This window comes from Betta splendens, chromosome 6 (assembly GCF_900634795.4).
Source record: "Betta splendens chromosome 6, fBetSpl5.4, whole genome shotgun sequence".
In the NCBI taxonomy this organism is placed as follows: Eukaryota; Metazoa; Chordata; class Actinopteri; order Anabantiformes; family Osphronemidae; genus Betta; species Betta splendens.
This window is the reverse complement of record NC_040886.2, coordinates 15,520,614-15,532,567: the sequence shown is the minus strand read 5'-3', so window position 1 is coordinate 15,532,567 and position 11,954 is coordinate 15,520,614. Positions and strand designations below refer to the sequence as shown.

The 11,954-nt window shown below is 41.4% G+C and overlaps 1 protein-coding gene across 1 annotated transcript in view; it reads left to right on the top strand.

Moving 5' to 3' along the window:
* Positions 1-11,954, top strand: part of plxnb2b (plexin b2b) — a 163,253-nt gene that overhangs the window by 19,653 nt on the left and 131,646 nt on the right. The gene's annotated exons all lie outside the window — the stretch shown is intronic.

The following is an 11,954-nucleotide window of genomic DNA, read 5'->3' as shown; positions in this document are numbered from 1 at the left end:
TGCACTATAATTCTGTCTCTAAATGTATTAACATTCTAGTGAGAGTTAATCTACTCCCTCCTAGCACTGCCTGTCTAGAGGTTATTCCACTGACAAGGACTGTTCTGCAATTTAATGCCTGCGAAAAGTATAAACAAGCAAACTTAAAAGTGCATATTCAGTGAAAGCTGCTGAAATGGACAAAAATGTAATACGAAATAAAGAGTCGACAGAGAAGTTCATAGCTTGTGCTCACATGGGTGGAAATGAGTCCATATTTATTGTTGAATACTGGTCTGTTGTGAAAGTGGTCAAGTCAGAGGAGCCAGCTCAGAACCTGAGCTGAAATGCTTGGTCCAGTAACTCCAGGTCAAACCAGGTTTACATCAATGAGCCACATGAAAAGAGAGTTATTGGTTTTGTAGCGACTAGAGGTGATTAGACAAAGCAGCGTTGTCACACTGAAACACACCCTGAAACTGGGTTCTCTGCCTCATGCCACTGATTTGCAATGTGACATGTTGGACAGAGTTTCTCCCCTGGGTTTAGTACACACTTGGGTCAATATGCACATAAAGCAATAGATCAATGAGGTTACACAAGCCACTGAATGGTGATCCAAGGGCCAACCCAACACCTTCCTCCTGTCCTGAACCCTGCAAACTGACACTGAAACCTTCAGAAGTACGGAGCGGGAACATATGGCTGTGTCATTTTGACCGGGCGAACGAGAGGTGCTCCCATGGTGCACCGTGGTGCTGCGCAGTCGCGGCTGGTGGGTTATGCTCCAGGACACATGCAGCAGCAGGAGGCGGCTCTGATAACAGCCAGTGTGTATCAAAAGGAGGATGGTCCGACACGGAGGCCTTCAGCAGGCTGCGTGGGGATTAGGCTGTATAATGTTCAGCCAGGGCGTATGCAAATGGAGCTATACTGCATCCTCTGAGTGTGTACATACAATATGTGGGCTTTGTGAGTGCTGGGAGGAAATATCTGAAAAAACCCATTTCCAAAGCAGCGTACTTATCCACATGCTATCTATTGTCCCGTTCTATTGTCCCACCTTGACCATTATTAGGGTCAAACATAATTAGTACCTGGGATGATAGATTGATTTTTAAATTTGACTGCATTTTTACATAAAGTCATGAACTGAGCTGTGGAGGAATTTTTGCTGGGATAACATTTTTATATGGAAGGTACACCCACAGAGTCAGATAGCAAATACTACACATTTCCTTTAAAACTCTAATGAAATATTGAAAAGCCTGAAATGTATTCAGAAAATGAGGTCATGGTAAATTAATGCAAAGTGTGGAAACTGTAGATTGTTTACTCACAGCTCTCACCGACAAGATAATGTTGCTCTGACTATACTGTATCAGATAGCCAGTGAACTGCTGTCTGTCACGTTGTAAGCAGATCTGTGCCTCCTTAGGTGTAATTGAAATGATTCTCTCTTGTGGTAAAACCTCCCCGTCCTTTGAGAGATTCTGATGATAGGAGTCTCCTGGTCTGGTGTGGTCTCTCCTTCGTTCCAAGCTCTGGGAGATTTCTTTGAATCTTTTTAGGAGAATCTATAAATGTAGAGGATCCGCTTACACGGTCCACCATTAAACCTGCAGGGCATTTGATACAGATGTGACTTTCAATCTTCAGAAAATGAGATTTCAGCTTAGCTTTGTGTTATATGTGGCCCGAGTGCAAGGAAATAACATTTTAAAAGGACCCTTTTTATTAGTGTTTTTGTTTATTTTGTCTTCCTCTCTGGAATCTTTTTCCTTTCTGAAAGCCTCTGGTGCTGGATTGTTTTCTGTTGTAGCGAGCTCGCAGCGATGGTTCCGAAATGAATTTAGGTTTTTATACGAAATGTAGCACAGCTATGAATTAGTGTCCTGCAGCTGATGCTGTGCAGTCCCCTGGCACTACAGAGAGTGACTGTTGTTGTCAAGCTTCTCTCAAGGGCCCTGCTTAAGCGCACTAGATAGAGGTTAGAGAAGGGATGGGGAATTGTGTAAATCCCTACAAGTCATTGCATGTCCGCTGGCCTTTAGATTGATGCAGGAAGTAGAATGCTTTAAAATGGCTTAGCCATTCATAATATACCACTTTGGACGTTTATGTGCAGTCTTTGAATTTGTTTTAGTCATATTTTAAAGGGTCAGAAGGAAAAAGAATAATTTTAAGGATTGTTTCCCCAAATGAGCACTTATGTACTTACAGTAACTGCTTTTATTCTGTTGTTAAAGTGTTTGAAAAGAATGCCTCCACTAAGGACATCACACTTCCACCTACTCAAGTGACTGAGACAGTTTTTTTATTAAACATCAGACACAACATCAGCTTAGTGTTAGCCACTCACCTAATGCAGGCTGTCAGGATAGGTGTCAGTATTAAACAGTTGAATATTGCTTAATATCAGTAATTTAAATTTAACTGTTTAGTTGTCTGAAAAATATTAGCATAAGTATATTTTCCTTCTTTAAGAACAAACAATGATGGTGAACAGACAACTGTTTTATGGCCTTTTGTGAATACTCGTTATTCTGAGCCGAGCAGCTGTATTTTCTTACCACAACCAATGTCTGGAGAGAATTACGAAGTGGGACTGGGTGTTTTTTTAATGCACGGAGAAATTAACTTTCATTGTTGCAGAATATAACTTTAAACAGCATTTTACATCAAACTATTGTTTGGTGGATGGAGTTTATGAGATTTTGGTGTGAAGTGAAGCCTTCACATGAACTAGCTTCAGTTTTTACACTTGGAACTGCAAAACAAGTGGAAGGGCTGTGACAGGTTTTGAGTCATACCTCCTCTGTGTTTTTTATGAATCAGTGGTACGTCTAATCCATGTCATCTCCTGCTCTACGTGAAGTGACAAATCGGTCCTGGCACCACACTGAAACAGCTGTCAAACTTTGAAGTTTTGCCACATTCATCATGTTGGCAAGACACTGGTCAGCTGTGGTGTCCCTTTTTAAATTGCACATCATTTTACCACCATTACATAAGTAGAAACATAATGTGCTGTCAAAACCTAACACAACAAAAACAGTGAGCTGACAAAAGCTCTTCAGGCAGTCGTCTACTGTATTCCTTCATAGTGAGCACCACTCTCTCTTCTCTTCCTAAGCTGTTGTGATGTCACTTTTGTTTGCTGGGTGATTCCATTAATTTAGCTTATATTGATGAATGATTCTGTTAACCTGACTAGTGCTTTTCTAGCTAAAGATTCCTAATTTCTTATATTGTGCCTTCTGAACAGTAACTTGCCTGATGGTTATGTCAGCAGTCTGCTAGAGATTCCAGTGACAATAAACCATTTGATCTTTAAATCTTTTTGTACAACATATTGAACGGTGGAAGAGGCCAAGAGACAAAGCTCCATGAAATATGTAACAGCTGTCAATAGTATATCTGCTGAACAGCAAAGCCTCATAGCACTATCACCTATGAGGATGATGCTTGACCGTGTAACAGTCCGCTGCTGAAGTGACAACCTTAGTCAATGCAAATATTGCATTAGGTTTTAGGGAAACGCTTTCAAAACTAATTATTCTGAGTATGTGTCGTTCTCCTTAGGTGGAGGTTGAACCCAACGTTTCTCATCAAGACGTTGTTACTGCTCTCAGAAAGCAGTGGAATTAGTTTTTGTGAAATAGAGATGATGCATTATTGGAACAATCCTCTCTAGGAATTAGGTTATTTGTGCAAAGCTTAAAAGCTTTTCACCTCAAGAGCATCCGTGTCTTTCACAGTGATCCATGCATTTATTGGCCATTTGGTCCGACAAGAAATGAGAATTTGAAAGAAATGTCTGCCTGCCTGCCTGTCTGCTTGCCTGTCTGTTTGTCTGCCTGTCAGCCTTACTGTCTGTCTGCCTGCCTGCCTGCCTGCCTGCCTGCCTGCCTGTCTGTCTGTCAGTCTGCTTGCCTGCCTGCCTGCCTGCCTGTCTGTCTGTCTGTCTGTCTGTCTGTCTGTCTGCCTGCCTGCCTGCCTGCCTGCCTGCCTGCCTGTCTGTCTGTCTGTCTGTCTGTCTGTCTGTCTGTCTGTCTGCCTGCCTGCCTGCCTGCCTGCCTGCCTGTCTGTCTGTCTGTTTGCCTGCCTGCCTGCCTTCTTGTCTGTCTGACTGACTGTCTGACTGTCTGGAAACCCTTACATAAAATACGCCTTTCAGAACGTTGGCCTCTGTACGAAGCCAAACCTTTTGATAGATGTGAGAAATGTAGTGCTGCAAATTAAAACCAGAACCTGAAATGTGGTAGAAATTGTGCAAGACAATAAGTTAAAGTACAACTTTTTTGGGCACTAACACAAAAATGTTTAACAGCAACATTAAACTACAAATCTTTGTGGCAAGAAGCTTTTGTCATGTCTGCCCGGGTCAAATCTAACACACCTGGGTGTCGGGCTTGAAACCCCTTCTCTATATTTTCTAATTACTGTAGCTGGACAAAGCTTCGCTGCTTTCCACCTTTTCCAGATTGACTTTCATATGCAAAGAAGGAAAAACCTAAACTCAGCTATTATGTCTTTCCCTCTGTTGACCTTCTTAATAGCCTTCAGTTTTTGTGTTGGCATACAATAACAAAGTGACTGATTTGTCCTTGGGGATGACAACGATCCATCCAGTAATGACCATATTTGACTCCAAAACACAAACAGTACTAACAGTACTAATGTTCTGCAAATGTGGCTGAAACGTGCTGTTAAACTGCTAAAATTGCTTGAACTGCCTTTTAAAACTAAAGTTGCAAGTGGTTTAGATAAACCTGAAAGCTACTGTGTAATCAAATATTGCCTCTTTAAAATTAATCAAACCCTTAAGTAGTATTTGCCTGATAAAGTCTCCTGAATTATGCAGTGTGTTTCAGGTGCACTGGTGTTTCTGGGAGATTACTGAAGGTGCTGCATCGCCAGATCCCTATTAAAACCTTCCTCCTTTGATTTTTCATAAATCTAACAGGCATTTGTGTATGAATTGGAGAGGAGCAGTTAAGATGATGGTTTTCAGGTCTCCGGCTCAGACACTGTCCACTGAGGCCTCAGAGGATGTCCCTTTACAAGGCCTTTGACAGCCATGGCACACAAAGACAGGCGGCACATCATGGGACTATTTACATAACGTTTACATTTGAGGCTTTTAAAGACATACTCACCCAGAGGAACTTAAAATTAGGCCGTCTGTAACAGCTCAGGGACAAAGCCACATGGTGCTTAGTTGCTGTGGGGACCAAATCTCAACAGCACCAACATGATGCTATTTTCCAGACAGTTTTATGGCTAACAGACAGCAGCTTCACCCAGTGTGTATCCATACCTCCATCTTAGCACTCAAAGTGGGCAGTGTGCAGAAGTGCTATAAGACCAAGCCAAGCTGCATATCCTCCAGTCTGTGAAGCTGTGTGCATCTCACATTTGCCATGTTGACAAAACAAACAACACCAAGAGTTCTTTATTGACTATTCTCCAAACCCCAGAACACTGCTTGTTAAATCACAGTTAAGCAGTCCACACAAAGCAGGCCAGGACTAAAAGATTAATACTGAAAATAAAGGTGACCATTGCTGATTTGTTGGGCATCTTAGTGTTTTTTTTATTGTCCATCACATTATGCTAGATTATCCTACTAATAACAGACATTAATTTAGCAAAAGATAGTAAGGAAAACACTGCTGTCACGGTGGTGAGAGACACATTTTAGAATGACTTTTCTTCTACAGTGAGGTTCTTTTAGGCTGCAGAGAGGAGTCATTAAGTGAAATCATTTAACATGTTTCCTGATTTGTTTTTACCTTACACATTCACTGCTACTGTAGCGTCATTGTTTACACAATTATTACCAATTAATGGTTATAACTGCAGTGTAGCTTTCACAGCCACTATCATTAAAGAACGTCTTTAACCACTGGTTTCTAAACGTACTAAAAGTAGTTCTGCATTTAAATACGTTTATACTGTAAACTTAATCTACATACGTAACCCACTTAAGATTCAGTAAGTCTGTAAACATACTCATAGTCATGTCAAAAATTGCTCTAGCTTGTTTAATAATAATAATAATAATAATAATAATAATAATAATAATAATAATAATAATAATAATAATAATAATAATAATAATAATAATATATCAGTACTGTGTTCAGGCAAAATAAATTAATCTGCATCATTCATCTGCTCCATTAAAATTCCGTAAACATGCTGCTCTTGGATCAAGTATCCATGTCTTTGTAATTCAGTCAGTTAAAACTGACAAGACAATAATAAAAATGATACTAGATATAGATGTTGATTCAGGGGTGAGTTTACAAAAACACTAAATCACATGAAACAGTTTTAGAAAACCCTGGTTGAACTTTTAGGCTGTCTTCTTTGCTCCCAGAATACGCCTGATTCTGACAGCGAGACTACTCAGGTTTCAGTTTATGTTGTGTATGAGAGAAGTGAAGCTTTGGTTTTATTTGATGGCAGTAAAGACATTATCCTGACCCGTTATCCTGTTTGTTCTTGGTGACCAAAGAAATATAAATATACTGTACTTTCAGTTCAATGTGCTCTGAAATCTTCAACCGCAAAGTAAATGTAACTATCAAATAAAGATAGTAAAGTATGACAAACACACAGATGTATAAAGTATATCTTTTTATTGTAGAGAGCAAAAAGCTATGAGTTAATATAACAAACAAGGCAGTGCTGAGTGTAAGAACCTCAGGTTGCCCGGAGCTCAGTCCTGAACGCAGACTGGTGCAGCAAAGGCTGTGGAGCATGTGGCACACACAGTTAGAGTCAGACCTTAAGCTTGCAGTCTCATCTGTCAACTGGAAGCTTGGGTTTATCCAAGTAAATGTCTTGCCTACTAAAGTTTTCTGCACTGTAACAACTCAATGAACTAAGAGTTTTACGTGTGAGAGCTGCTCTCATACATCAATCTCTGTTACTCTGTTATTCCATCCAGTTCTTGGCTTCTCAAGACAAGGCAGTCAAATATTCCAAGTATGACTCAGAGGTCAATTGTGAAACTAACAAAAGCATACACAGTAGAGAAAAGTCTGTTTGACTTGATTTGCAACATGTGCTTTATACTTTTACACTGTTCTCATGTGAAAAAGCTTAGTGAAAAGTTGGAGTGCACCAGGAGACAGTGTAGTTTTTGTTCATTCTGTGATTAATTGTTTTCACTCGACAATATGTTCTACTCATAATGTTAGTCTGAAAACAGTAGAGCACAGAGGGGACACGTGGAGATTCCCCACGGGGTCAGGGGTCGAGGAAATCATAAACGAAAATCCAATTTGCAAAGAAAATGATTCTGTATATGATAAAAGCTGTGTTAGCCAGATACTGTATCAGCACAGAGCTTCCTTTAGTTTTGATTTCCAAACTCCAAAACTTCTTTTGCTTTGATCATATTCAGTTTGATTTTGGTACCCAAGATTAATAGCACTGCTACATGTTGATGCTTCTCAGATCTTATGCCAGGAACTTAAATTTCTGACTGCAGGAAGCAGAATCTACACGCTTGACGTCAGTGGCCTCACATCTCATAGCCAGAGATAATATCTCCTCAGCAACAGAAGGTAAATCTCAAGCGTTTGTGTTCCGCAATTGCAATGTGGATTTGTGTCTGTAGAGCTATACGTCGGGACACGTGCAGCAATGTTTCCCATTATAAATCCAAGCTATAAATGCTGTTTTTATAGCCTAATGTTTTTAAAATTGATATTTTGAGCCAAATGGGATGTACATCAATCTGAAAAAAAAACTGATTGTTTTTGTTTGTTTGTTTGTTTTCATAAAACCACATCTATTCCGTCTGACATACTTTTCATTTGGGAAGAGTGCAGTGTGTTGTGTTCCAGTCAACCCGGAATCTGAAGAAAAGTGCAATTCTAATCATAGCATCGTCTTCTTACTCAAGCCTGTGCAAAGTGAACAGTGACTCTGTGTTTTTTAGTATCGCCTTGAGGAAAGGCACGATAGCTTTGATCGTTCGTACACACACACACACACACACACACACACACACACACACACACACACACACACACACACACACACACACACACACACACACACACACACACACACACACACACACACACACACAAACATACATATCGCTTCTTGTCTTTCATCTATTCCCACTGTTTGATTCCATCTGTCAATTCTTCAGAGTTAATGCACCTCAGAGCTTGTGTTTTGTCTTTCTGTATGTGTGAGTCCCTTTGAAACTGGTGGGAAGAAGAGAGACAAAACTGCTTTGCCCTCTCTAAATCCTCGGAAAGAAGCAGGCAAGGTGATTTTAATTTGATTTGTCGTGAATCACAAAAGATTAACTCAACGTGACACGAGACAGACAGCGTGCACAAGCTCTGACCAAACGCTTGGAAGCCTCCTGCATGCAGAGCAGTGCCCGCTGCACGCTGACACTGCTCATTGCTTCCCACATTCTGTTGTCCCATGCTGGGGAAAAATAAGGTCATTTTTAGCCATTACGACAAACATTTTGAAACAAATTGCCTTGTGCAAGTGCAACAGAGTAGATGCAGCAGCACACAGCACAATGATGACAAAACTATGTAAATATAAATATACAAATCCTTTATTTTGGTCTTAGCTCATAAAAGTCATTGTTTAAATAACTCTTGAGTAGTTTTGTCCCAGTAACACCACTGGTCTGGCAGTGATTGTAATGATCAGCTTTTCTTTACTCAAAATCAGCATAAGTTTCAAGAGTCAAAATAAAAGTGCTGTTAACCTAAACCTGCACAAATTCACCTGAGTAGCAGATACAGTGGAAGAAGAAAGAAACTTTTGCCTGCTGACTCCAGGGCCAGTGACAGATGAGTGATGACACCCTGCAGCCTTAAGCTTCACACAACACATGAAGCTGGTGGAAATGAAATAAATATAACCTGTGTAATTTGAAAGCATGTTACTTGCTGAAAAACACCTCGGTTGTTGCAGTAAATAGTAAAAGTAAGTCATGTCCGTTGGGCTTGTTCAGGTGGGAGATATCAGCGCTGCCATATGGTGCACGAGCCTAAATCTCCACATCGTCTCTGCTGTGGATGCCGAGTGCACTCCATGAACCTCATTGGGAATGTTCAGTTCATGTCTATGTAAATGATGAGATAATGTCTAGAGTGACTGGAGTGTATTTCTTTACTTTATGATCGTCTGACTTTGGGAATGAGTACCCTTGTTATAAGGAGGGGTCTGCATTCTTCCATGACCTTGTGCGTTTCTTTAATTTGGTTCGGTAGCTTCTGTTGGTGTCTCCCATGTCAAATTGGATCTAGGCAACAGGCCAAGGAGAAATGTTTGTCCCAACCTTTTAATAAAGCAGCCAAAGGAGGACAGATGTGGGACAGCAGGGCCTCCTCCATAATCCAGGCCCGAGGGAGGTGGTCACACTTGGACCCATGTTTCTTGGTGGAGCTCTGCCTGAGCAGCAGGCTTTGTTGTGGCCTTTTTTTCTTGGATGGAGAGGAATGTCAGCGGAGAATGTGAGCAGAGCTGGCGATATACAGACCTTCACTTACTGCCTCTCTGTAGCTCTGCACAAAACTCCACTGGTGCTGCTGGACCCATTTCCACAGTGAGATGTGCCAGGCTTGTTCATACTCCAGTGTAGTGTACCTGGTTGTAAATCCTAAACTGATCAAACTTCTTCATAGTGGCGAAGCTGAGGAAAATAATTTTAAGGATATTGACCGCTTTAAGCATCAAAACACTTCCACAAGGCTTAATAGCATCATCTGGTTCAGTGTTTTGTCACTGTCAGCTGTGTCAGTAAACAGTAACGCGCCCTGTGCAATACCTGGGCCAAAGTTTAGACAGATTTGAAAAGGGACTTGGAATTTACTGGGCTCCGTGCTTGTCTTTTTGTACTGGACATTAGATCAAGTCTAAATATGCCTCTGATAGCACAAACATCTATCACACACTTGCAGACGTTTCCTTCATGTTACTCTGAGTGTGTCTCCAGGCTGATGAAGCAGAATTTTATCACTAGATGTTCAACACTTGCCAGAAAATTGATTTGACACACTTCAGCGTGCATTCTGCATGTTACCACTTTAAAGTAATGCTTCTGATAATTCTGTCATAATTAAAACCACCGTTTCATCTCCCCCTGTTTTGTCATTGCAGCAGTCTCCTTTAATACTGAATTTCAATTTCACGCAAACCTCAATTAACCCTCATCTGTAATAACTGGCGCTAGGTGGTTTGTAAATATAGTCAGTGTGCACAAGTAGAGCGAGAGAGAGAGAGAGATAATACTTGTGTCACTCCTCGCTATCCCTCGTGTACGGCGTGTTTACCTCTTAAATCTCCATGTTAGAACGCTCGATTATTCCGCAACAAACCACAGACAGAGTGTAATTAGCAGCATTGGTGCGGATAGTTGTCTTTGATGTTAATGAAAAGAAACATTCAGAGAAGAAAGGGAGGCGCTCGTCGGCGAAGCCTTGTTGCCATGGCGCGGCTGACGCAAAAACGGCACCGTCCACACTCGCGCCGCGCAGACACGCACACAGTTGTTGGCTATTTTAGGCTCCCACAAGACTGTAATTTGAGTGCTCCATTCGTGACCATTGTAACTGGAGGTGCAGCTGGGAAAATATAAGAGGGATTAGCCGCTGACGGGGGCAGAGGCTGAGAGTGGGATGACAGACCAACAGGTGAGCGTTGGGAACACAGCCCAGGAGTGGCAGCAGGCAGGGTCAGGCAGGCCTTGTTATCCAGCCCACCTCTGCTCCTCCAACTCTTTCATCTGTGTTCACAGAAAGCCCTCGTGTAGACAGGAATCCACTTTGCTCGCTTGCTTCTGACACTATTATCTTAAAAGCGTTTTGTCTTTGTTGTACTTGTCCAACTATTATTAAGCTTCTTATGTAATCGCAGATCCCCAGCAACTGCCCAAACCTGTTGGCATTTCATGTTGCTGAACTCGCCCTGTGTGTGACACAGGCTTTAGTGACTCATCCGTGTGTACGTTGTGCATGCACTGACAGGAGAGTAGCAGCACTGGACAAATGCCACTTTGGATTCCTTGTGAGGAGAGTGGGTGGAAGTCAGATCTATTCCAGGACCTGGACCAGTTTGCTTTTTCAGACATCAATTAGTCTGGAAATAGCAGCAAGTCAGAGAGATGATTACCAGGATGAATCAGGGAGCAGGCAGACACCTGCGCCACGCTTTTTATAATGGAAGATCTCAGGCAGCTGTCATGCACATCTGGGAGAAGTCACAGAAGCTTACCTGTGACTCGGTCTGGTTGCCTGCGTGACCCAGTGGAAGATTTGCTTTCTTCTTCTTGTCATATTGCCTTTCCGTGCTACGAATAGCTTATTAATTATAAGCACTAATAAAGAAAATAAAGAAGAAGAACACATGTTCGCTATGGAGTAGTGTGCTCCAGAAAGAAATGTTCACATTTGTTACACGATGGACCCCTCTAGGCACTGGGTGATTTATTATTTCTGTGCTTTGAATAATAAAATACATCTAATTCAGTTTCTACACAATAAAATCCATTAAAGATACATAATGTGTGATTTTCATCTCTGACACATTTTGTCATGTTCAGCAGAATTACCCTCATGTTCCTAGTTGTCCGTCCAGTATTGGTGCAAAGCCAGTCCTGGATCTATTAGTAAGGCTAATGGGTACAAAACATGCTCTTTCTAATGCAAGAAATAATTTCTGACACTGGAATTAGATTGACAGCAAGATGAAAGTGCAGCTCGTCTAGTGAATGGGTCACCTGCTGCAGGCTCCTTGTGTCCATAGACCTAATTGCTCCAACCGATAACTATACGATAACCTCTCTCTGAGAGGGTAACACATTCACTCTGCTCACTAGACACTTGATTTGATATGCTGAAATATTTTGCATTTTAGGAATCAGTTACTGACACTGTTAAGGAAATGCTTGTTAAATTGGCCTTTAAAGAGGGCTG